We start from the raw sequence: 25,182 nt of genomic DNA, 5'->3' as shown, positions 1-25,182 counted from the left end.
GGGGGGGAGGGGTTGGTAGGGCCCCATAAATCCCAGATGAAGGTGCAAAAGGGCTGCCTCCGGGTGGAAGAAGCCGAAGATTCTGCAACAGAAGGTGCCAGCAACTTCCCCTTTGGTGAGATGTCCCACGGCGTGCTGGAGGTTGCAAAAGTGATTCCACACAGAAATACCGCAAACAAGCCTTGCTAGCTGCAACAGTTGTGGTTAAGGATTTTGGGTGCTGCTGGGGACCAGGAAGGACCAGGATGTTGCCCCTTGGAGGAGACAGAGGGGGCGCTCAGCAACTCAGAGCACCCGCAGAAGTACCGGAACAGGCACTTAGAAAATCTGAGGACAGCGGTCGACTCCGTCACAAAGGAGGGTCCCACGACGTCTGATTTCAACTCAGCGAGTTGGGCAATGCAGGACGGAGTGCTGGGGACCCAGGCTAGGCTGTGCACAAAGGAATCCTTGGAAAAGTGCACAGAAGCCGGAGAAGCTGCCGATCACGCAGTACACCGGATTACTGTCTGGCGTGGGGAGGCAAGGACTTACCTCCACCAAATTTGGACAGACAGGCCACTGGACTGTGGGAGACACTTGGACCCAACTCCTATGTTCCAGGGACCACGCTCGTCAGGCACCAAACGTCTGCATCACCGGTCCTCTGGGTCCCCTCTCATCCTGTGTTAGCAGGGGGAAGTTTCCGTCGACCCATGGGAGATTTCTTCTTGGCTTCCAGTGCAGGGTGAAGGCAGACAGCCCTCAGATCATGCACCACCAGGAAACAGTTGAGAAAGCCGGTAGGATGAGGCGCTACAATGTTGCTGGTAGTCGTCTTGCTACTTTGTTGCGGTTTTGCAGGCATCCTGGAGCAGTCAGCGGTCGATCCTTGGCAGAAGTTGAAGAGGGAAGTGCAGAGGAACTCTGGTGAGCTCTTGCATTTGTTATCTGAGGAATATACCAGAGGAGAGACCCTAAATAGCCAAAAAAGGAGGTTTGGCTACTAAGAAAGGCGGCTTGGCTACTGAAAGAGGTAAGCACCTATCAGGAGGGGTCTCTGACATCACCTGCTGGCACTGGCCACTCAGAGCTGTCCATTGTGCCCCAACACCTCTGAATCCAAGATGGCAGGGGTCTGGGACACACTGGAGGAGCTTTGGGCACCTCCCCTGGGAGGTGCTGGTCAGGGGAGTGGTTACTCCCCTTTCCTTTGTCCAGTTTTGCGCCAGAGCAGGGCTTGGGGATCCCTGAACCGGTGTAGACTGGCTTATGCAGAGATGGGCACCATCTGTACCCATCAAAGCATTTCCAGAGGCTGGTGGAGGCTACTCCTCCCCAGCCCTTCACATCTATTTTCAAAGGGAGAGGGTGCAACACCCTCTCTCAGAGGAAATCCTTTGTTCTGCCTTCTTGAGACCAGGTTGCCCAGGCCCCAGGGGGGCAGAATCCTGTCTGAGAGGTTGGCAGCGGCAGCTGCAGTGGAGACCCCGGAAAGGCAGTTTGGCAGTACCTGGGTTCTATGCTAGAGACCCGGGGATGCATGGAATTGTCCACCCAATACCATAATGGTATTGGGGGTGACAGTTCTATGATCCTAGACATGTTACATGGCCATGTTCGGAGTTACCATTACAACGCTACATATAGGTAGTGACCTATATGTAGTGCACGCATGTAATGGTGTCCCCGCACTCTCAAAGTCCGGGGAATTTGCCCTGAACAATGTGGGGGCACCTTGGCTAGTGCCAGGGTGCCCACACACTAAGTTACTTGGCACCTAACCTTCACCAAGTGAGGGTTAGAAAAATAGGTGACTTATAAGTTACTTATGTGCAGTGAAAATGGCTGTGAAATAACGTGGACGTTATTTCACTCAGGCTGCAGCGACAGTCCTGTGTAAGATCTGAGCTCCCTATGGGTGGCAAAAGAAATGCTGCAGCCCATAGGTATCTCCTGGAACCCCAATGCCCTGGATACTTAGGTACCATATACAGGGGAATGATAAGGGTGTTCCAGTGTGCCAATGAGAATTGGTAAAATTAGTCACTAGCCTGCAGTGACTATTTTAGAAAGCAGAGAGAGCATAAACACTGAGGTTCTGGTTAGCAGAGCCTCAGTGATAGGCACCACACAGGGAACACATACAGGGCACATACATTATGAGCACTGGGGTCCTGCCTAGCAGGATCTCAGTGACATATGGGCAAAAACAAACATACATACAGTGAAAATGGGGGTAACATGCCAGGCAAGATGGTACTTTCCTACACACACGGAATAACAGTCACGTTTGTGACCGTATCAAGTCCACCAAGATCTAATTCAGGCCCTTAGTTTTTTTTTTTATCAAAATCCTCGAAGGGGTGGGGACCTTAAACTGTTTTTTTTTTTTTTTATCTTTTATCAACTTTTTAACACTTGTGTTTCAAACCTTATTGCAATGTACAATACAGAGGTGTGTTGGGCATATAAAGGCAAATAGGAACCAACAGACAACATTCAGAGTTGCATGTGGGCACAAAATTGGCCACATGTACGAAAGGATTTATCAGTTGCAAACGGCAAATTGGGCTGTTCGTGACTGGTAAATGGCCATCTGACATGTACCAACCATATTTTGCAAGTCTGTGACCTATTACAGACTCGCAAAATAGGGTTTGCGATGCTGTTAGAAAGGGGCGTGAAAAAGGCATCCCTTCCTAATAGTGACTCTCAGGGCCATGTGTGAATGTTTTGCAACCGGGATGCGTCCAGATCCAGAACACATTTGCAGATTACTACCAATTACAGATTGGTGGCAAGCCATTCGAGAACAGGAAGGGGTCCTCAAGGGATCCCTTCCCCCCTTTGTGTATGGGGATACCAACATTTTTTTTCAGACATTTTTCACTAAAAAAAATATGAAAACAAAGCTTCATTTTTTGTTTGAATTTCAACCCCTTTCCCTTTAAGAAAAACGGACTGCATTTATAAAAAAAAAAAAAAATACTGCTTCATTTAAAAAGCCATCACAGACATGGTAGTCTGACTCGAGCAAGCCACCATCCCGGTGGGTGCCGGCCATTCCCAATGAGTCGCAAACTACGATTTACCTCATGAATATTAGAGGCAGGTCCCTTGTGACTCATTTGGAAATTGCAAACAGTGCCTTGGATACTGTAGTGCATCACATTTTGCCACTTCCTAATTGAGAGTTGAACAAAGTTGCAAGTAGGAATTCTCAATTCCATGCAATAGTACATCTGGCCCAATATATAGTCTGTAACAAAAAATGAACTTTTTCGCACCCAGACGACACTCGATAGGAAGGTAGTAGATTAAGGTGTTGTGTACCGAAGAAGCATTCAAATAGACAGTGAGGTCAAATATAGTACCATGTCTCGTGGAGCATGCAGGACATTGGTCTTGAGCGGGACAGAACTCCCAGGCCAGGTGTGTGTACAAGGGTGAAGTCTTTAACATGGTTCTTCCAAGACCGAAGTCCGTGAGCATGGCATCCCAGTTGGTGGCCAGTGGATATTTGCATAATCTCAGCGCATCTTCTCTGTGTAGAGCAACACTTTTGGCCTAAACCCAGGCGAGCATCGAATGTATCCAGGCTATATGCATGGGTGGGGCAGGAGACTTCCACTTACTTGTGATGAGTTGCTTATCCAGTAAATGACCCAGTTCCAAAAATCCCTCTGTGGCCTTGTTTCTAGTTTTTGTGGCTCATCCCTAGGATGCAAGCCACACAAGTATGCAATGTCGGACATGTGGTACATTGTGCTAAGTGAGTACTAACCTTGAGCCAGTATAATTGCAGTGATGGGCAGAACCAAAGCATGAGGGGAAGTGGGCATTGTGCGAGATTTTAACAGGGGTCCTCTCAAGCTATGTCCCATTCCTTGGCTGTACACGGGCGGCCCAGGTCTGTTTCCTAGTGTTGGCATAAGGAAAGTAATTAAACTGATGTAAGTGTTTGCAAAGAGTCTGCAAACCAGTGGGGTCCAATGTCTACCCTTGCCCATGACATGCAGGTATTGAATAGTAAGGTGTATGGGGTTTTCACATGGTATATCATCCCACATGCTCCCCCACATTCCAGTCAGTGAGTTATAACTGACGAATTGGCCTAGAGGTAAGCTCTCGTCTGCCACCAGGGTGTCCAGTGGGGATAAGAGTAGCATTGTGATATGTCTCCAAGCGTGTGTATTTCCTGCTGCATGCCGAGTGGTCAGTTCTACTTGTGCAGTGATCAGTGTTCTGCATGGGATGGACAACCAGGGAAGTGCCTGCACATATGGCTGTACAGTGTTGGTGATACAAAAGACTTTGATTGTAACAGTGGTAAGCAATTTGTAATAAGGTGAGGGTAGGAGACAGGGTAGTAGCTGACAGATCCCAGGCAGGGGAGTTTGTCGCTGTGCCTGCAAGGTATAGTTCAGACATCCAATGGGGGGTACCCATTGTAGTTTGGAGGCCAAACAGTGTTGCTGAAATTCGGGAACTGCCATTTCCCCTATGTCTCTGGGCCACTTTACATCGTTTTTTGTGCCATATCAGTGACTGTGACAGGTGCTCAAGTGTAGTGAAAAAGGGTTTCCGGAAATATGAAAGGAGATTGGTGAAATAAAAAAGAAATTGTGATAATACAACCATTTTAAGAAGTGCAGTGCAGCCAGCCACCAATAGTTGGAGACACTGTCAGCACCCCCTCTCTGGGGGTGTACCGACGTCAAACCTCTTGCTAGGTTCCCATCATGGATATCAATTAGAGTGATAAATCCAGATACCCAAATAGGGAAAGGTGCTAGGCTGCCACATTAAATGAACACCATTAAGTGTGGAGTTCGAATCACCCACTGTAAGGTAAAATGGAAACAGACAGGATTTGGTCCAACTGACTCTGATACAACAACCTTTCAAATTTGTCAAAGGTGGAGGCAACTATCCCCGGTATTTTTGACATCCTTATGGTTTAATAGAAGGTCACTGGCATAAACGATACTGAAGGTAGACTGTCTCCCAAAGGGATTCCCCAGGCATGGCCACTGGCTCGAAACACCAATGCTAATGGTTCGATGGCTAAAGATAGAGGACAGGAGATATGTAGCAGCCTTGATGCATACCTCTGGCTATGGAAATGGGTTGAGAAATAAGGACACCGGTTTTTATTCAGGCAGATGGGAATGTGTAAAGTAATTTGACCAAGCAGAGGAACCGATGTCTAAGGCCGTATCAATGTGCAAAACATCAAAAAGGAAAGGCCGCTGAAGGAAGTCAAAAGCCTTCTCCAAGTGTAATACCATACAGCTGGAGTGAGGCCAGGGGCCTGGGGCATATTCCATCACCCTAAATTCCAGCATAATATGGGAGTGATCATGAAAAAATAGGCTGTTTCTCACTCTTTCACAGTTGTTTCGAAGTACATGGACACAGCTAGCTTTACGTTCAGTACCTAAGGGTTCAAATAACTAGTCAGTTAAAAAAAATTAAAAAACACAATCTACAAAAAAAATTGCCCTATTGAAATAAATGAAATTACAGTCTGAAAGTCTTAGATTTGTAGTTTCCCTAATGCTTATTGAAAATAACTTCTGAGAATAGCTGTATGCCTCCTTTGACTTAAAGTGGAAGAGCAGAAGGGAAGCTAAATTAGGAAGTGTGATTAACAGTGTACACATATTTAGCTTGCAAAAATAGTATAGAGCACAGGTAACTGCAGGGCTCCTCTTTTCCATTTCCACAACACCTGAGGATATCCTCGCTCACAAAATCGTTCTTCCGCCACATGCCCATTTGGCTCATTCAATTTTAAGTCTAGCCTTGAGGCTACTTTAAATGTCCCACCAGCTTTATGTAATCAAAAATTGAGTGGGAACTCCTATTGTCCTCGGTTGGATCTATTTCTGTCACTGGCACTAGGCCCAAACGCATAAGTGATGCAGAATTTTTATTGGCAGAAGTAGGGCAAAGCAAGGTGATAGGGATTTTTTGGATTTCTACAGATTCCGTAAGTTCCTCCCAGAAATGTGAGTAAAAAAAAAATGTTTTTAGTCCACGTTTGAGGTTTGTTGAACATTGTCGATAAGAAAACTGTGAATATTTGTGAACCAAACGACCCTGAACTCCCCCAGATGTCTAGTTTTCAGAATTGTCTGGGGTCTTGTTTTTTCCAGGCGGCAACCTGTCCAAGCTCAATAAGTGCAGCCATTCATCATTGTAAGTGGTAAGATATTGGGAGTTAGCCAGGCTTCCTTGACCCATATGTAAAATCAACACTCAAGTCTCATGTCCTCTTACTTGCCATTAGAATGTGATGCTTTAGTCTGCAAGGGAGAAGAAAGACTGTTGGGTAATTTAGGGGTGAGGCTCTGGCATCATGATAGGCAGGGAATGACTCACACCATTATCAGTGGGATTTGTGGTCCTTTCCTTTTTTGGGGGTGGGGGGATATTGGGGAGGTGCAGCAAGGCTGTTTCTCTATTGAGTGGTTGAGAGCATGTTCATGCCTATGCTGAGCGCCCCCATGCCTTCAAAAAAACAGTAATCTCTGGTATCTAGTGGGTTTTATGACAAAGGGAGGCAGATGGGTGTAATTACTCCCTATGTGCACTGATCAACTGAAATAGCCTTGGGTGCTGGCGAACCTCTACCACCCCCTCTCCCCCCTGGGGTATTTTCCATTGGATCAAACCCTTTGAGGTCCGCATTGGAGGGATTTTCTACCCTGTGTGAAGGCCGGCTCTCAGCTGTCCCTCAGCACAGAGCACTGTGACTGAGGACATCTCCTAGCCATCCTCAGCATGGAACAGGTTAAAGCACCAAATTTGAAAGATAAACACAGACTTGAGTCATATTTATTGCTCAGACTTTTGCGATCCACCAAAAATCATCTGGCGACCCAGTTTAGGAAACGCTGATCTAGGTTGCGACATGCAGAGTATATAAATCCTGTAAGCATGATACTTTGACCCAGGGACAGAAAAAAAAATGTTTTTGGTGGCACCAAGCATGAAAAGAGGGCCTAAAAAAAACCCATATAATAATTAAAAACTTGGCTTTCCTAACAGAAAAAGGGTTTTCAATAACCGATCTACCATGCTACATAAGATGTTAGCTGGAAGATCTTAGTGAAGTGCTTCCCAAAGAAGGATGAACTGACAGTCTCTCACAATAAATATTTAAATATATATTGTTGTATTTGAACTGTCACAAATGTTACATACACTGCTGGTTTGGTAAACTGTAATTAACGAGAACACAAATGTTTTACTCCAGTGTGTGCGTTAAGTGCGGATGAAAAATGTGTCTCTAACTGCCTTGTGGCCTAAGAGGCATGTTTGAAACTGCCACATGAAACACTGCTTCAGTGATTAGGGGCCAGACCAAAACCATAGGAAATACAATTCTAAGTTCAACATGACTGTCAGTAGCATTATTGGGCAAAGAAAAAAAGTCAGTACAAAATGCGTTTATTTAGAACCTATATACTCGACCCTTAGCAACACAATTGACAACCTAAATTTAAAAGTCGGCAGCACATTCAGTGCATGCCATGGCAAATCGTTGACTTTCAAGTGTGCACATAGTTTTATTCCAATTTAGTAACCAAGTTGTACTATTTAAGTCGTGGGTCAGCAGTGCAAAACTAGAGTATTCACTAGGTTGCTTTACCTCCGTGTCACAAAGGGGATTTTTTGGGACATAACATTGCAGATCATGTTTGACGCGCCTGCAGGTATTGTTTTTCTTCAGCCGGAAAAAAACAATAGTGGAGGGCCCCCTAACCCTTGAATCGAGATCTCTCTTGAGATTTTCTTTGATTGCCACGAATGTACCATGTTCCATTTTAGAACACTGATCTAAAGTACTCCTGATACCAGAGTCTCCTACATATCGATCCATTGGTTACCTCTCTTGCCTAATAGTGGAACCAAAAAAGTACTTATTAAAGATACCGGAAGCAGTTTGAAGCCAGCACCAATCGGGCATACTTAGTTCACAGATGGCCTGCTGTCCTTCAAGAAATGTTTCATTTCGCACAGCAGAAATCAAAAGGTGCAGTCTGAAAGTCCCAAGGTAGGACGCCGCTCGGGGTGCCTCAAAACTAAGGGAGAGAGTGTGACATCCTTCCAGAAACCTCTTCTCTCGTGTTACCTGCTCTGGGCACATCCAACTGTTCCTGTTGAGCCTAAAGGCGAAGGGGGTTCACGCTTTGCCCACTGGACCGGGTGACTAGTGTCTCCAAGTTTTTCCTGCAAGAGAAATTCAAGAGAACGAGGTCTGCCAGGTTTCTGTGGTATTCCGTGCCAACCACTTCACCACCACCCAGCAAGTATGGGAAGACTTGCACAGCGTAAGTCATCAGCCATGTCCACAGGTGCTCGTTTAGTGTTGGTGCCCCCTTCCTGGCCATCGCTACAGACTTCTGATCGCTCGTCAATAGATCCTTGCGGATGTACAGTTGGGACAGAAGTATCCCATGTACTCCAGGAATAGGCAACTTGGTTTTAAGTTCATGTTTTTGATTTTATGAAAAACGGGATAGGAACATCTGCAATTTTTTTTTAAATGTACATTTTTCCTTACGATTTTCGCCTTGATTTTTCTTGCAGCCTTGGATTCTAACGGATAACTGCGCTGGTGACTAAGAGCATAAGCGGCCACAAAATCCGCCGTTTTGCTGCAGTGTCAGTGGATTTATTTTACTTGCTGTTACAGCTCGTTTACGGGGAGACTACGACACGAGCTTCATTTTAAAGGTGTAATGCATTTAATAACGCGTGTTGATTATATTCACGATATGGTGGCCTGCCAAATGCTTAAATATATGCCTTAGCTGTGTGCGTTCTCCAGGTATTTTAAGAAGCCTACAATTATGTACCAATTTGTCCATCGCAGTTTCAGCGACGCGTATCTGTTATTGAATAATCACATCGGGTAATAATAGTTTTTTTTGACGGCTTAATAACGTACGAGCTTTCTAAGCCGGACCCGCCTCTTTACCACATAAAAAATAATGTTGTTAGAAAGGGATAAAGTTAAAGATGTATACAAACCTCCGGGCCCTCCACTTTAACACATACAAAGGAATGTTTAAAAGGGAGCAGGTCATACCTTTTCAGTGGAATAGCTGAGAATGTATACAAACCTGCGAACCACGGGTTCAAAACCATAACAGGGCTGGCGTAATCTTTCGTCCATTTGAAGACAATACGATCTGCACGTCCAGTTAGGCAAAAACATTTGCTCCTTATAATTGCCTAGATCGGAAATCTGCGGCAGCACGCCTCATGAGAAAGAAAAAAAATGCGACCCTTGGATTCGTTAATGACCCAAGCAGATTCATCCACTCTTCTCGCTAACATTTGCGCGACTCCGTTGCCTGCAGCCAAGGTGCATATTAAACATGAACTCTCTTTAGACGATTAGGTGTTTTTCCTGTTTGCTCGCGAGTACATTAGACCAATTGACTTTAAATCCAGTGACTTCAGTAGCGCGCGCCCCTCGCAGTAGAACATAGTGCTGAACCGCAGCTTTGCTTGTAGCTGGTGGAAACCGCCCCCTGCTTACACTGAAGCTGTGTGCGCACTGGGGGAGGGGATGGGGTGAAGGAGACTGACAGTGATGCAACACTCACGTGACCCAGTTTGCATAAATATGGATAACAGCACGTGATCCTTGGTTGTCGGGCTGACTGAAAAAAGCCCGGGAATCCGCCGAACGTAAAACGTGCATGCTCTGTTTTTTTCTTTCTACTAACTCGTAGCAGCTTCTTGGTCTACTTAAAAGCATTATTACAGGCTGCACCAGCATGCTTTTTTCTTTAAGAAATCATTAAAAACAAACAAAAAAAAACACCGGCGAAATGAAAACGCGACAGTTGTATCTGCCCGTGTAGTTACCCAGAGCTTAAACGGTTGTGCACTATCGTTTGCAATCCTTAAATATAAAACAGCCAATATAACAACTTAAAGCTATCACAATGTGCTTGGTCGCGTTTTGTCAAAAGCAGATTGATGTAGAAAAATATCTAAGTAGTTTCTTTCTTGAACTTTAAAGCCTTGTATTCAGGTGAAACAAAACGTCTATTCTGCTGGCTATGTACAGCCATCTAGTGGTTGCTGAAGTACCTTTACATCAGCTGTGTACACGGTCATACAGGGTTTAAATTTAGACTCTTTAAACTACTTTTTCTCAAGTGACAGATTTTTCACAATTGTTTTTTAGCGGATCTGTTGGCCAGGTCGGTAGGTGAGGCCATAGTTGGAAAAACCTTAATGAAATTTTTTATCTATTTCTGAGTTTTGAATTATGACATTTTTACCTTAATTTGATTTAAGTTTACACGTACTAACATCGGCTTTAGTTTCTAGTGACTAATGACAACTGGTGGTCTTCTGTTAAAAAAAAAAGTAATGTTATAATGCAAAACATGATTTATGAATTTTCTATGTAAAATGCAATACAGTCTTTCTTGTCACTGAGTGCGTCTGAGTAACGTTCGAATATCTGTATGAATGTTAAAAACGAATGTACACGGAACTGACATTAACCAGCGTGTCGTTATGGTTGGGTAAGAGGTCATTTTGGTGAGCCTTTTTTGGTCAATAACTTTGGAAGCTACACAAAGCTTTCCGCAATAAAACGTCATCGCATTTGTAGTTTGGCATGACCACTTTCATGCAGATTCGTCAAAGGCGGGAGGGTAGAAATTGTTTTGTTCAAAGTAGCATTTCCCATTTTAATTCCCATAGCAGTCTTTGCATCTGCTACCGAAAAAAATGCTGTACAGAATTACATCACACCTAGTTAAAAAAAAAAAAAAAAAAAAACAGAACTTTACCTAAGAAAGGTTCTTTGCTTGATTAGATGAAAATCCTATTAGTGTTCTGTGAGAAGTTAACTGTTACATAAATGTTAGGGCTTGAAAGGGTGGCAAGTTAGGGTTATCTTGACAGTTGAAAACATGAATTTTTAATTTGTAACGCTAGCACATTCTGATGAATGTGCACGGCGATTGTTCTGACAATTATGGATTAAATTGAACTAAATACCCATAGTGACCTGAATTGGCCAAATTTCCTCTTAAAAATAAAGTAACTGTGGTCTTAAACGTTCTATAGTTCTTTTGTAACTGCCTGTATCTGCTATACTGTTGATGGTCTCCATACTCTTTAAGCAAAAAATACTATAAACTACTGCCTTTGCTGTCAGTATTTATAAAATTCTGCCAGTCTATCAACGGGCAGGATGTGTAGGAAACTCAAAGGGCTGGCCAGAAATACATTTATTTGCTGTTAAGTGTGGTATCTTTTGAGAAACCCATATGTTCAGTCTTTGTTGTGTATGGCAAGATTAGTGCAGATTCATAAAGCAGTGGCAAAACATGGTCAGGTGCTACTAACTTTGGTGCTGGTTAATTAATTATCGGCATGAAATTTGAGAGGTTGTTAGCAAGTTAGGTCTAGTGTTGGAAACGCAGGCTTCATTCAGACTGACAAATGTGGGGGGGGGGGTGGAGCAAGGTTAATGTGAGGTTGATTTTAATTTTTAAATACTTTTGGCAACATTTCTTGGATCAGCATAACACTTAATTGACACTTTGCGTATTTAGATAACCCTTTATAGTTTGAGTTACATGTAGCTCTGTCCTTTAGACAGGATGGGGTGGTCAAAAGGTTTAATTTGCAGATAACGTTGGTGTTTTAGTGAACCTGCATGTCTTTTTGCAGATTGTTAGCAAGTGAGGTCCATTTATGAGATTTCAAGTTCTTTGAAATCTGATCCCAGGGAAGGAGAGAACGAGAGTTAAAGATGAAAGGGTAAAACTTTGGTTTGCTTATAAAGTTAGTGACCTTTTATAGGTCGGCGCAACATTTAGCAAACTCTTTGCATGTTTCACTTATGACGAGTGTTTGCTTGCTGATTAATCTAAAGGATTGCAAATAAAAGGAGGTTGAAAAGTGCTCATTTACTTTCTTACTCTTTAACAAATCACCCCAAAACTCATCAATATAAGCTAAATTCGTAAATTTCTGAAATGTCAAGTTAGCCATTGTAGAGCTCAAAGGTTTCATACTGAGGGGCCGAATGTTGACAAGTATGACAGCCTTTTTTTTTTTTTTTGCAGACACAACTATTTTGGTGATTCTGAGGTACCCGTATTGCCATCAGAGGGTCCCTGTACTGCATAGGTCTTCCAACTGTGGGGCATGTGCCGCTGGGGTCCGTGAATATATTCCCAGGGGATGCAAAGAGGTATGCAGTTACATTTAAATGAAGATAGCCTAGAAAAGCGCCTTTCACACTTCCATGCTGTCTTCATTTGCATGCAGCAGTTAAAGAACATTAACCTCTCAGTTGCCATGGACGTACTGGTTACGTCCTGGGCAGCACCACTCGGGTGCCCAGGACGTAACCCTTACGTCCTGCACCAGACCCATGGAGGGAGTGCTAAAGCTCACTCCATGGCCCTAGGGGCAGGCATGGAAGGGGAATCACTTCCCCTCCCCAGACCTCCTCAGTGACATCTCCCATTGCCCTGGAAGCTCAACTTCGAGTGTGAGTGAGAAGAAACTGATTCGTTTCTCCTTGGTACGGGGGCAGGGGAGATCAGGGAGGCATGAAAAGAGATAGGCTTTTTCTTTCTTTTTCATGTCTCTCTGAGCATTCCTGCAGCCCGATTGCAAAGCCCACGGAATGCCCGCTAGACACCAGGGATTTTGTTTGGTTTGTTTTCTGTTATAAGAGGAGCGACCCCTTAGGCAAGGATCCTCCAGGGGGATTAATTAAATTAATTTTTTAATTAGGCCTTTTCTGCCACCTCTGCCAATCCCCCTCCTTCCTGGTGAGGGGGGCAGATCGGCCTATATTATAGGATTTTTTTTTTATTTAATTTTTTTACGATAAGGGGAGTGATCCTTTAGGCTAGGGTCGCTTTTGGGGGCAATTTTATAAGGCCTTTTTTGTTTCTCCCCCCCCCCCCCCACACACACACCTCCTATCCCCCCCCTCCCCCCCCCTTTGGGGGCCAGATCGCGCTATATTAATTAGCCTGAGTCACTAGACGCCAGGTTTTCTTTATTTTTTTTTGGCTAGACGACAACCCCGTAGGCAAGGGTCACTCCCGGGGGGGGGGGGAGGGGGTGCAAATTTATTAAAGGCCATTTCTTTCCCCCCTTGGCTGCAGATTGGTAATTAAAAAAAAATCGTGGGGTGGTGGCTACTACCAGTATGGACATGGGTATTCGCCTACCCCAACTGAAGGGGGTACCAGTCTTTCAGCTCTCCCCACGCACACCAAAAGATCTTAACCCAATATCAAGCAAGAGGACATTTGATTATTTTGGGTTTTGGTTTTAAATTTGGGCCATGAGAGCTTGTCTAACTCTCAAAATCGTCCTCCTTGGAATGGTGAGGGCTGCACTTTTTGGACTTTGGGACGCTGCCATGTAGAAAAATCCACAAGACATCAACACATCTGAAAACTAAACATTGGGGTGAGTCCAGGGTGGTGTGCTTCACATGCACCCTCCAAACCTCCATCTTTGCTTAAAATCACACATTTTCCCCACATTTTTGTGATGGAATCTGCAGGAATCCACAAAATTCCTGCCACCCAGCATTATCGATTCTATATCAAACTCTGCCCCACTTGTCGGCCTAAAAATGTTTTTTTTTTTTCCAAACTGCCCTTTTGGACCTGCTTTGGATCCCCCTCAATTTAGACATGTTTTTGGCTCATCCCTGTCACAAGCACTTGGCCCAGCTACACAAGTGAAGTATCATTTTGTTGGGAGACTGAAGGGAATGTTGGGTGGTAGGAAATTTGTCCCGGTGCAGTGGTCCCATACAGAAATGTAAGGATTTTTTTTTTTTTTTTTTTTTTTAAAAGGTAAATCTGAGGTTTGCTGAGGATTCGGGTAAGAAAACACGGGGAATCCACGCAAGTTCCACCTCCCTGGACTCCCTTGAGTGCAGAGTTTTCAGAAATGTCTGGGTTTGGTAGGTTTCCCTAGATGGCTGCTGAGCCCAGGATGAAAAACGCAGTTAGTAGGTTGAGCTAGAGACCAAAATCCACAGCTAGGCACTTAAAGAAAAACAAATCCGTTGTCAATATAAAGATTTGATGTGTCTATGATGCATTTTGGGGTATTTTCTGTCGCAGCCATTAGGCCTACCCACGTGAGTGAGGGAGTATTTTTATTGGGTGCCTGGTGGGGCGGGGGATCTTGGGGGGGAGGGGTGATAGAATAGAAGAACAAGTGTTATTGTCCCTTGTCTTTCTCTACACCTTTTCCTTCCAAATGTAAGACAGTGTGTTAAAAAAAAAAAAAAAAAGTTTATTTGAGAAATACCCGGTAATTCACATGCTAGTATGGGGACCCCGGAATTCAGAGGTGTGCAAATAGCACTGCTCCTCAACACCTTATCTTGTGCCCATTTTGGAAATACAAATGTTTCCTTGATACCTATTTTTCACTCTTTATATTTAGCCAAATCGTGTATACCCGGTATACAATGAAAACGCATTGCGAGGTGCAACTCACTTATTGGGTCTGGGTACTTAGGGTTCTTGATGAACCTACAAGCCATATATATCCCCACAACCAGAAGAGTCCAGCAGATGTAACAGTATATTGCTTTCAAAAATCTGCCATAGCTGGAAAAAGTTATAGAAGAAAACATGGACAGAAATGGCTATTTTTTTTCACCTCAATTTCAATATATTTTTTATTTTAGCTGTTACTTTCTGTAGGAAAACCTTGAAGGATCTACACATGCCCCCTTGCTGAATTCAGAATTGTCTGTCTGCTTTTCAGAAATGTCTAGCTGTCTGGGATCCATCATTGGTTTCATACCCATTTTTGTCACTAACTGGAAGGAGGCTGAAAGCGTACAAAAATAGTAAAAATGGGGTATGTCCCAGTAAAATGCCAAAATTGTGTTGAAAAATGTTGTTTTCTGATTCAAGTCTGCCTGTTCATGAAAGCTGAGAAGATGGGGATTTTAGCACCGCAAGCCCTTTGTTGATGCTATTTTCATGGGGAAAAAAAACACAAGCTTTCTTCTGAAGCCCTTTTTCCTATTTTTTTTTTTTTTTTTTATATGACATTTTTGCTGTATTTTGGCTAATTTCTTTGTCTCCTCCAGGGGAAACAAACTCAAACTCTGGGTACCTCTAGAATCCCTAAGTTGTTAGGGAAAAAAAGTCACAAATTTGGTGTGGGTAGCTTATGTGGACAAAAGGTTATGAGGGCCTAAGCGCAAACTTCCCCAGATAGCCAAAAAAAAGACATGGCACTGGAGGGGGAAGAGGCCTGGCAGCAAAGGTGTTAAAAATTGAGGACGATACTACTGAGTGGCATGGGGAAGGGTTAACTATTTTACCTTATGAAACTTCAGTTGGTTAATGTGATCGCTGCACTTGTGTGTGACCAGAGTCACATAATTAAATCCTGATTGGTGCAGTGAAGAATAATGGCTTGTTTATAGTACTGGGACATCCCAGTCTGTGACAGAAAGCACTGCAAATGTTACATTAAAATTGTATTACACTGTTTAAAGCAAGCTGCTTCAAAATATTTAAGATAAAACAAGTGCTTAAAAAATATAAGTGTTTAGAAGATATCCAGTGTAAATACTGAAGTACATAAAAAAGGTGTCCTTTAAATGGACACATTACCTCTCAAAAATAACTATTTGTCACCATGAAGCGGAGCGACTATTTAAAACCTACACTCGCTCCAAAGCAGCCTTTATATTTAGTGATTTAACCATTGCACACACTTACGTTTCTTTCAGGTAGCTTGTACCTTGGTGAGAAGGCACGTTTCTTCTTTGGTTCTGTACTATCTGTTTCACAGCACAAGAGCCACCCCCCCCCCCCCCTCCTCTCCCCCCTCTGCTTGGGCACTGGACTCCAGTTATGGCAGTCTTACTGTGAAAAAGAACAGAGTGCATTTTCCCTTCTAGCATTAGGGTCCAGGTCACTATTGTTGCACACAGAACGGGGCCCAAGCAATAGGAGAGAGGGCTAAATGTGATTTTCTTTTTTTGTTTTCTTACTGTTATGTTGAACACCAAAGGTTAGCCTGCTTGGGCATCTGTCCTTTAAGTAATGACCCTGTTGAGTGGCAGAGTAGACAGCCTGCCTCGCAGAGTTGTAGGTGTGATTGGTGCTGTAGCTGCATTAGAGGCACAGGGCATACTTCCTGAGCCTTGGAGCAGTGACACAAGGGAGGGGGAAAAATGAAGAAAAGGAGGCACATTGCTTTGGACATCAGAGAGACGAGAGGGATGATGAGAGATGGGAAGTAGAGGGATGGTGTGAGATGGGAGTCCATGTTGTTAACAAAGGTTGAAAGCGATAGCAATGCAGTAGTTATCATTAGCGAAACAGGTTCAGTTACATTTTTGGCCTGGGCCCACTGCATCACAGAGATGCATGTTTTCCAATAAATAGTAAGCATGGGGGCTCATTTTCCTTCTTAGCTAATTTTCGCTCAGAAAGAGACCAGACTTGTTTCCAGATTGAAGTGATGGTCAGACTTGGTGGCGAGAGAGTAAAACAGAGGAGATAAGCTTCGCAGGGATTCAGCCATCATTAGTGCAGCACGTGGAGTGCATTGGGGCGCACAGCACCCTAATCATGATGAATAGTATTTTTGGTTAATTCAGTTATTGTTTGAGCTTTTTTTTTTTTGTCCCATATTTAGTGTGGATTATGAGCGACTGAAAAGCACCCTTAAAATGAAGCTCACGTGATCCTGCCCCATTCAGTGATCGCTCCCTCTCCCCAAGTCCTTGCCATATAGTTTTGTAGGGGTGCTCAGTTCTGCTGTAGTGGAACATACTGATCAGATGCAGTGACACAATATGATATGTTGGAGCATCGTCAAACGCAGTAGTGATGCTACAAGGGTGCATGTTCACACTTTAGGAGACAGTAACCACATTAGAACAGCACTTTGTAATAACATAGCAACGTAGTGGAATAACAAACCTTTGTGTAGCAGTGGAAGAACCTAACAAGGTGCAGTGCGAGTCTCACAGGAAAGGTTATAGCAACAGGCATAAAAGGCCAGTTTAACAATGAAGTTTCTCAAGTGTCAGTTCTAATTCCAAAATGGAGGTACAAATATTTGTATTCATAGTACTAACTGGAACAATATTTTTTCTCCACGTGTTCATAAAGTTTGCAAAACAGCAAGGATTATATTTGTGAGAGTCTGGGTCAGAGAGTAGACTTAATGATTACTATTGTTTGAAGAGTATGGAGATTATGTATACAGGCTGCAACAAAGGAGTACCTTCAAGCATGTTAAACAAAAAATTGATTATGGTCTACGGTGAATGCTTTATTTCAATTTATTTGAATGAGATCTGGACATTGGAGACCAATATGCTTATGTAGTTTAATTTAATCCAGAACAATATGGGGGGAAAAGTGCATTGATGCACTACAATGAAATTGGTCTTAGCACCACAAATTTTTCTACAGTATCGAAGGGAGCTATTCATGAACTTGGAAGGCTAGAAAAATGCATTCAGTTTAGAAGCCTTTTAATGTGAAGTGTTCCTACCTAAAAGAAAACTAGCATTTCAGCGACACAATCTTGGGATGGAATGAAAGCGCTAAAACTACTTGTTCCAGGTAGAGAAAAGGATGCCATGGATTTTGAAGCTGCAAATGAATGTAAGAACTGTATGTTCTGTAAATGAAAAATATATGGCTAAGGTTAATGTTGTGGTAGAGACACTAGTTCATTCCAAGTGAGCAATTCATTAGTGAACATATAGAACTTTATGTGAATGTTTTTAGAACATTAATAGTGACATGCAGGTTTCAAAATTTCCATGAGTAGATTATAAGGGATAGATTAATAGACAGAACAAGCATCCCAAAATTCAGAGAGAAAAGTTCTGAGTGTTAAGAACAATCTACTTTTAAAGCCGTAAAGTTAACTTAGACTGGTAAACATGTCAAGGTATGTTTGAGTGCTGAAGCACAAGGATAAATACAGGAAAGGTAAAGAGACTGAGTGCCTGTGCTTTGAATATGGTGGTGAATAATTAAGTTAGATTGATTGTAAAGTTTAAAAAAAAAGGGCACTATCACAATAAGAGATGAAGTATTTCAGTTGTCAAAGCATAAGATATTTCTCTACTTCTGATAGTTTCCCTCCCTTAAAGGCCAAATGTTTTAAGTTTAGAATTGTAGGATTTGCTAAAGCAGTTCTACACGTTTAAAAAGTGTGAACACTATAAAAACTTAAAGAAATAAATGTGTTAGGATTGAATATGAAGTTTTGATAATGGGCATTAAAGATCACAATGAATTAATGCACAATGTAACAAAGTCCTATGAACCTTCTCCCAGCCCGGTTGTTTTTGTAGCAGGGAGTGGGGAAGGGGAGGGGGGGGGGGGAAGGATTTTAAGCTGTGGATTGATTTGTGTTCTCTCAAGTTCATTGATTAGGTGCCTTTTGCAAAATGAAGGGTATGAATTTGTGTAAGATAGTTGTGTGTCCACAAGGGGAGTGCAATATGAAGCTGCTTTAATTTGGCTCTTTTAAAGATAACTTGTTATTCAAGGGTCGGAAGCTCAAAGTACAGTTTGTGGTAGAAAAGAGAGGGACGCTTGTTATGATTCTAAACATCAACCATTCAGAGCAGGTGTTTATTAACCAGCAATGTCTGTGTTAATAGGTAGAAGGATGAATTTTCTGAAGTTTTTAGTCAATCTGAATGTGTAGGGGATTTTCACACATGATACTGTCAGAAGATGCTACACTATGTGTACCTAAATTGAGAGGTGTACTAATACCATTAAGGTGTGCTTTGAAAAAAGAATTACAGAGGCAGTGTAAAAGTCTTTCAACCGAGTTAGCTGCATGAATATGTCCTATAATGTTGGCAAGAAAATAATGTGGAAAAGTGAAGCTCTGCATCGATTGAAGAGATTTCAGCATACATATTTGGGTTGACAGTTACCCACTACTAAATATAAATAAGATGTCCACTGCAAGTGAAGCCAAGATTTTAACCAGGCTAGTTTTATCAAAAGCGTATTATGAAATTAAATTGCACCATATGATTAAAAATGGTACCCTTTTCATTACTACTAAACAGATTTGTTAGGATTCCATTTGGTCTGGCCTCTCAAATTTCCCAAGTGTAATGCAAAGATTGAGGTTGTGAGACAAGGCAACATTTTTCAGAAAGTCTTTCTGTCGGGGGGAAAATATCATGGAGAACTTGGTGTGGTATTGAGGAAAGTCTTATCAGTTGCTTATTTTACAAATGATGGAATGCTAAGCAACATTTGTAGATCGTTGATGCCAAGTTTAACAAGACCGAGGTGTGGAAATCGAAGTGGATCTAAAAGCATAGCTCAGGCTTTGAGTTTTAAAATATCAGTCAATGCGTTTGTATAGTGCAGCACTATCACCCATAAAGGTATCTGAATGCTGAGGGTGCTGTGTCTCCATCTAAGAGCAGTGTTTTGAGTCTCCTTCTGAAATCCGCTGAGGGAGTTGTCCAGAGGTGGAGGGGCAGGTTGTTCCGGGACTTGACAGCAACGTAGGAGAAGGAGCAGCCCCCGTTGCATTTGCAGTGGATGCAGGGCTGTGTGTGCAAGGTTGAGCATAGAGGAGCGTAGTTGTCTTGCTGGGACATGGAAGCTTAGTTGTTGGTTGATGTAGAATGGTCCTTGGTTGTGTAGAGCTTTGTACGCGAGCGTGAGTATGTTGATCTGGCATCTCTTTTGGATCAGGAGTCAGTGGAGGTCTCTGATGTGAGGGGTGATACAGGAGCGTTTAGGAGGTTCAGGATGAGTCTGGCTGTGGTGTTCTGTAAAGTCTGGACTCTTGAGTTGCTGGGACAAAATTCCAGCATATTGTGTGTTGCCTATGACCCGAGAGATGGTTAGATTGGAGATAGAAATGCATTCATATACATCTTTAATGCTGCTTTGATGCAAGTGAAAAATAGGACCGAAAAGTGATTGTGTTTGTCTTCAGAGTTTTCAAGGGTACAGTGGTCATACTCCGTGATAGAAAAGGGACCACATATATATGGTGGGCAGTGAAGCATTTTAAAACATTTTTGCGGGGAACAATATTTGTTATACAGATGGATCAGAAATACATGTTTGAAATATTTTCTGCTGTAGGATGGGGGGTGCAAGAATTTTCACTTCATCTGAGGTATATGCATGTGGGTTGCAACGTTAAATCTTTTTTTTTTTCTGACATTTACCATTGAATGACAGTTCATAAGAATATAGAAGGCTGAATGGTGGCATCCGTAGAGAAGAGGTGAGGTAATGTAGCCGTACGTGTGCAGTATTGGAAAGCGTGTATAGGGCAAGACTCAGAATTCCAGGAAGTAATTATGGGTGCAGGGAAAAGGATGCAACAGTGCGAGTGGTAGCACTTAGTTCAATAATTTAAACATGGTGTGTGGTCTGAAATGAAGCTTGGGAATGATATCCTTTACATGCAGGACAGTTTGGTGTTTTCAATGAGGCGGAGGGAGATATTACTGTGTCTAATGCATGAGGGTTCTGATTTTGTAATTGCATTTAAATAGTGCTTACTACCTCTGACGAGACCTTGAAACGCTTTAAGCTAGTTAACATGCTGCTCTGGAATGCAAGGTGTTTTGTTTTAACTGCTACTGTTGGTTATTGAGATTAGTCTTTTGCCCCGAAGGGACCGTTCAAATCAGTTACTTCATTTTCTATGTAGATAGAATACATTAATAGTAGATAGGTGTGCTCTTTAGTAGGTGTGGGTGTGAATTAATTTATTAGTTGGTATTAATTGATGAGCTGTATGAGATTAGGTTTGTTTGCAAGGTTACTTGTAAAGGGGAAGTATAATTTGAAATCACGTGTGGGCAATTTTCAATAATACAATCATAGGGACTAGGCAAACATGCATATGACTTAGAGTAAGCTGTGCGCAGAGAGAAGGCATGCAAAGAATGGAAAGAGAGTAGGGAGTCACTTTAAAGAAAGAAGAGAGCAAACCATCTTACGTTTTAAGTCAACCTGTGTTTTTCATGCAAGCTATTTAGGAATATCGTGGAGTCTTTTTGGGAGAGCATGCATACCTGTAAAAAGTTGTGTGAAGCTGATAAAGGGTATCTGAAAAGTTGTTTTCTGTGTTTTGGGTGGTAGGGAATAGATCTCTAGATAGGAATATACATCAGGATTTGTGTACAATGCGATAAAACACATGGTGGTTCTTAGAAAGCTTGTTAAAAAGATTGGTGTGCATATTTACGAGCAGTTTGTGGGTTAAGGGGCTACGTGGTTAGTTTGCTATAGTTAGGGAAGCTCGTTTATTTCCATCAGCGGCCAAAAGTGAACCTGGTAAAAAGTATCACCACTGAAGCAAGAGTTTAAGCAGTGTTACCGAGATAAGTACATCCCGAATGTATTGTAGCAGACTGTGGTCTTCAGGTTATATCGGAATAAATTAAGGTATGTTTAGAAGTGTATTACAGTAAATAGTAAAAAAAAAAAAAAAAAAGACATTATAAAGCACCAGGTGGTTTAACAAAAAAAACACTACCCAAAACAAGGCAACCAGTTTTTTTAAATTTTAATGCTAATATGGTTTAAATTTTGCCTTGCTGATTGGGGACAAGTGGTAATGTAGAGTGTGCGATGTAGGATGAGCATGAGATCATTTTGAGGTGCATGATGTGATGTGAAGGAAGACCTCTTTAACTCACCCATCCTCCGTGCACTGTCCTGAATACATGTGCTTGAAACTTGACTATCCGTAAATATATAGGGATGCTTTTTCCCGTTGTCTCTTTCAGATCTCCTGTTCCTGATCTGGAATCACAGATTGGCTGATTGCAAGACACACATTTCTCTTGCAGCTGCCATTTCAGGATATTGGATTCAGTCCTTGCACATTTTAATATTTAAAGGGCCGTAATAGGGGAAGAATGAGCACACTAACCCAAGACCATGGTGTGGATGGGGTAACTCAGTGGCCCTCCATGGTTTAAATAAAAAAAATGGGTATGGAGATCCATTTGGGGATTCTCATTACTCTGAAGTGGTGATCGGGGTCTGATAATTGCGCTGACCCTAGGTGCCTTTGTGTGCATCAACATGCAGAGAATTCATGGAGAGGGGCTACTACATGCACTAGTACCACAAACTCAGGGCAAGTATCACCAAAGTGCTCCTCACCATTCATGGATTCACAACCATGGATTCTGACCAGCGCACCTCCAGTAGGAGATACATGGGTCAAAAAGTTTGGCCTAGATTTGGGGGGGGGGGGGGGGGGGGGTGGGTATTATACTAACACCCGCAAAAAAAAAAAAAATTAAAAAAAATGTGGTGGGGGACCGGACTAAAAACCAACTTGTATGTTATGGGATGCCCATGGGGGCCACCTCCTGCTGTGCATGGCTAAAGGCTGTGGCGTTTGGGCACCAATGATATGTTAGATACAACACATTGTGCATGCCAGGCCCTGCAGCCGCCCCCCGGTACAAACAGCTGAAGGCCCTGTGCGCCAGCTTTGGGCACCTGCAGTTGCTTGGATGCAGGGCCTGGCCACACATGAAGCCCTGTGGCAATCTCTGCTACAAATGGCTATAGGCCATGCACACCAGGGGGTTGGAAATAAGGTGGAGCTTGGAGGGGTTGGGGGGTGGGGGGGACTTGAAATTCACTGAAAGAAGATAGTTAAAAACTGAGTTGTAGTTATGGCTCATGTGCAAAACCACTGAAATTCATCACTTATGGTATAAAACATGTACCATAACTTTCGTCGCACAGCATGTAGAAAAAACAAAATGTCCATTCCACACAAAGATAGGCTGACTACCAAGATTAAAACATTGCTTGTGGCATGAGGAATGGCGTGCATGGTCTGTTGCCTACCATAACTGGCAAATGTCTGTGGATTTGCACATTTGAGTCAGAACCATATCAGTTTTTAAATGTGGGGGAAAAAACTGTTAAAACTTATGTTCTAAGTCAAACTTGGAAAGCCACAGAAATTCCCAACTTGTTACCCAATACACATAGCTAACACAATAACTTGCGCCACCTGCAATGCTCAAAATATGCTCACAACCAGCTCTTCCAACCAATTTGTGAACAGCATAAAAACAAAGGAGAGACCACTCGAGAGATAACCACGATGGTAGCACATCTCTCTTCAGGGATAAAGTATCCGAAGCATACTTTATAAGGAAATTGCCAATCACTGAGCTTTATCATAAAATAGATGAACCAGGCCAAGTGAATGGCAAAGTGGAGGGTGTTTTATTCCTTAGAATACATGGTTACACCATCACGCCTGACAGCAAACTGCTTGATTTTGTTATTTTTTTCTTTTCGTGTATTGCTCTTAATGTAAGATAGTATGTTTTTACATATCAATCAAAAAAAGAATCTGAAATGCAAAATTAAACACACCAAAAAAGCAGTAATTTGTTGCAAAAATATATTAAAATCAGTTTGAACAAAATTATATAGATCATTGTGTAGACACGTGCTGTGATGCTGTATTTACTTTAATAGCCCATTTCCTGGAAAAAATAAACATGTTGGCTTAAATATTTCTTATTTCTGCTGATCACTGTTCATGTTTAGGCAAACAGATGTGAGCAATGTACAGCCAATTTTTATTTTCACTGTTTAAACTCTAGGTGTTAATGTGCTCTTTGACCAATCTTTCACTTTGGCGGCTGGCTCTGGTAGCAGGCATTATAATGTCAAACCTGTTACGTTTGAGTAGCTACATAATTTCTTTATTACAGGTGACTAGGAACATCACAACTTAACTGTAATAAACTAGACAGCTAGCCAGTCACGGCATTGCTGTTGGCGCATGGATCCACTCTTCTAGGTATAGAAATTTCTTTTTTATTTAATAACTCCAAAATAATGAAGGGATTGACTCCAAATTTAAAAAATGCCTCTTTCTGGACCAATAGCTAGCTTTACACCAAATGTGGTATAATTTTGCACAGCAATTCAGTCTGTCCTGTCTAAAATCCCCATAGGGAATTGCATCAGGAAAACTCATTTGGTCCCCCCCCCCTTTTTTTTTCTTTCTCAGCCCTCTGATTTGCCAAGCCTAAAACCTTTCGGAGAGAAGCTGAAATGTGCAAACTATTTTTCAAAATATTTATGAAGATTTGTCAAAAGCGCCAAAGTTATTAGCAGAACAAAAATCGCTTAGTCTCTGGAAGTTAGTGTGGGAAAAAAATAAATATGTGTGTATATATGTATTTTTTTGGGAGTTGAGATTGGTAGGGATATAGTGTGTTTTAAGGTTTTGAGGCAGTTAAGGGTATAGGATGGTAAGGTTGAAAAAGGGGTTATGGGGTAAAGGTGTATCTGTGGTAAATTCATGAATCGTATTGTCATACAACCTGTGACAGGTTTGTGCAATTGATTTCAATTTCCTTGTAGGCAGCTCAGTGCTGTTTTTGGAGTTTACCGACTCCGTCTGACACTGGTGCGATTTTAGAGAGAGGCAGACCTTTTATGTTTTATGATTTTTCCTTTCTCCCCTTGGAGTTCTGTGCTTTTATTTACCAGTATTTTGTGCCTCACAGGGAGCCTGTGATTTGTGAAGGGGGTTGGTGGACCCCAGTTACCTTTGAGTTCCTCCACCAGTTTTACTCTGTACGTGCTGTAAAAGCTCTGTGCTTGGCACCTCGCCAGACATGGCCCTTTCCATGACATATTTAGGGCATCTTGGAGCACCTCTGTGCCTGGACCGGGCCCAGGGTCCTTCACCCTGGCCTTTTGGACCCACAGGGATCTCCCTGGAAGATCTATGCAAGGGATGCTCTTTTAGCACTCAGAAGTGGGCAGTTGTGAACTTCACCTGCGGGTCTGAGTCCCACTGCACCTACTACCATTCAAACTTACTGCTTTGTCTGCAACATGAGTCATCGACGAGGAACTCAAAGGGCAGGACTGTTATCAACCAACGCAATAGCGGGTGGGACTAATAAAGCTGGGTCATAGAGTCCTAAAGTTAGCTTTGTAGTGATCAATGCTAATTCACTGGTTAAACACCATATTAAATTTTCTGAGTTCAGAGATGAGCATCAAGCAGACAGTCTGTATTACTGAAACCTAGGCCGACCAGACCTTAAGACCAGATATGACAGTTGCAGTGCCATCTGGCTACACCATCTTTAATATAGAT

At 42.5% G+C, this 25,182-nt stretch overlaps 1 protein-coding gene across 5 annotated transcripts in view; it reads left to right on the top strand.

The window, feature by feature from the left end:
- Positions 1-25,182, top strand: part of STAG1 (STAG1 cohesin complex component) — a 995,019-nt gene that overhangs the window by 186,484 nt on the left and 783,353 nt on the right. Inside the window, exon 3 of one of the 5 annotated variants that reach the window (XM_069213543.1) lies at positions 12,102-12,229. The exons of the other annotated variants lie outside the window; for them this stretch is intronic. The gene's annotated coding sequence lies outside the window, so the exon portion shown is untranslated. The remainder of the gene's footprint in view (positions 1-12,101; positions 12,230-25,182) is intronic. 5 annotated transcript variants of the gene reach the window in all.

Source organism: Pleurodeles waltl, chromosome 11, assembly GCF_031143425.1.
Source record: "Pleurodeles waltl isolate 20211129_DDA chromosome 11, aPleWal1.hap1.20221129, whole genome shotgun sequence".
Taxonomy (NCBI): Eukaryota; Metazoa; Chordata; class Amphibia; order Caudata; family Salamandridae; genus Pleurodeles; species Pleurodeles waltl.
The sequence above is the reverse complement of the archived record's forward strand: the minus strand, read 5'-3'. Positions and strand labels throughout refer to the sequence as shown.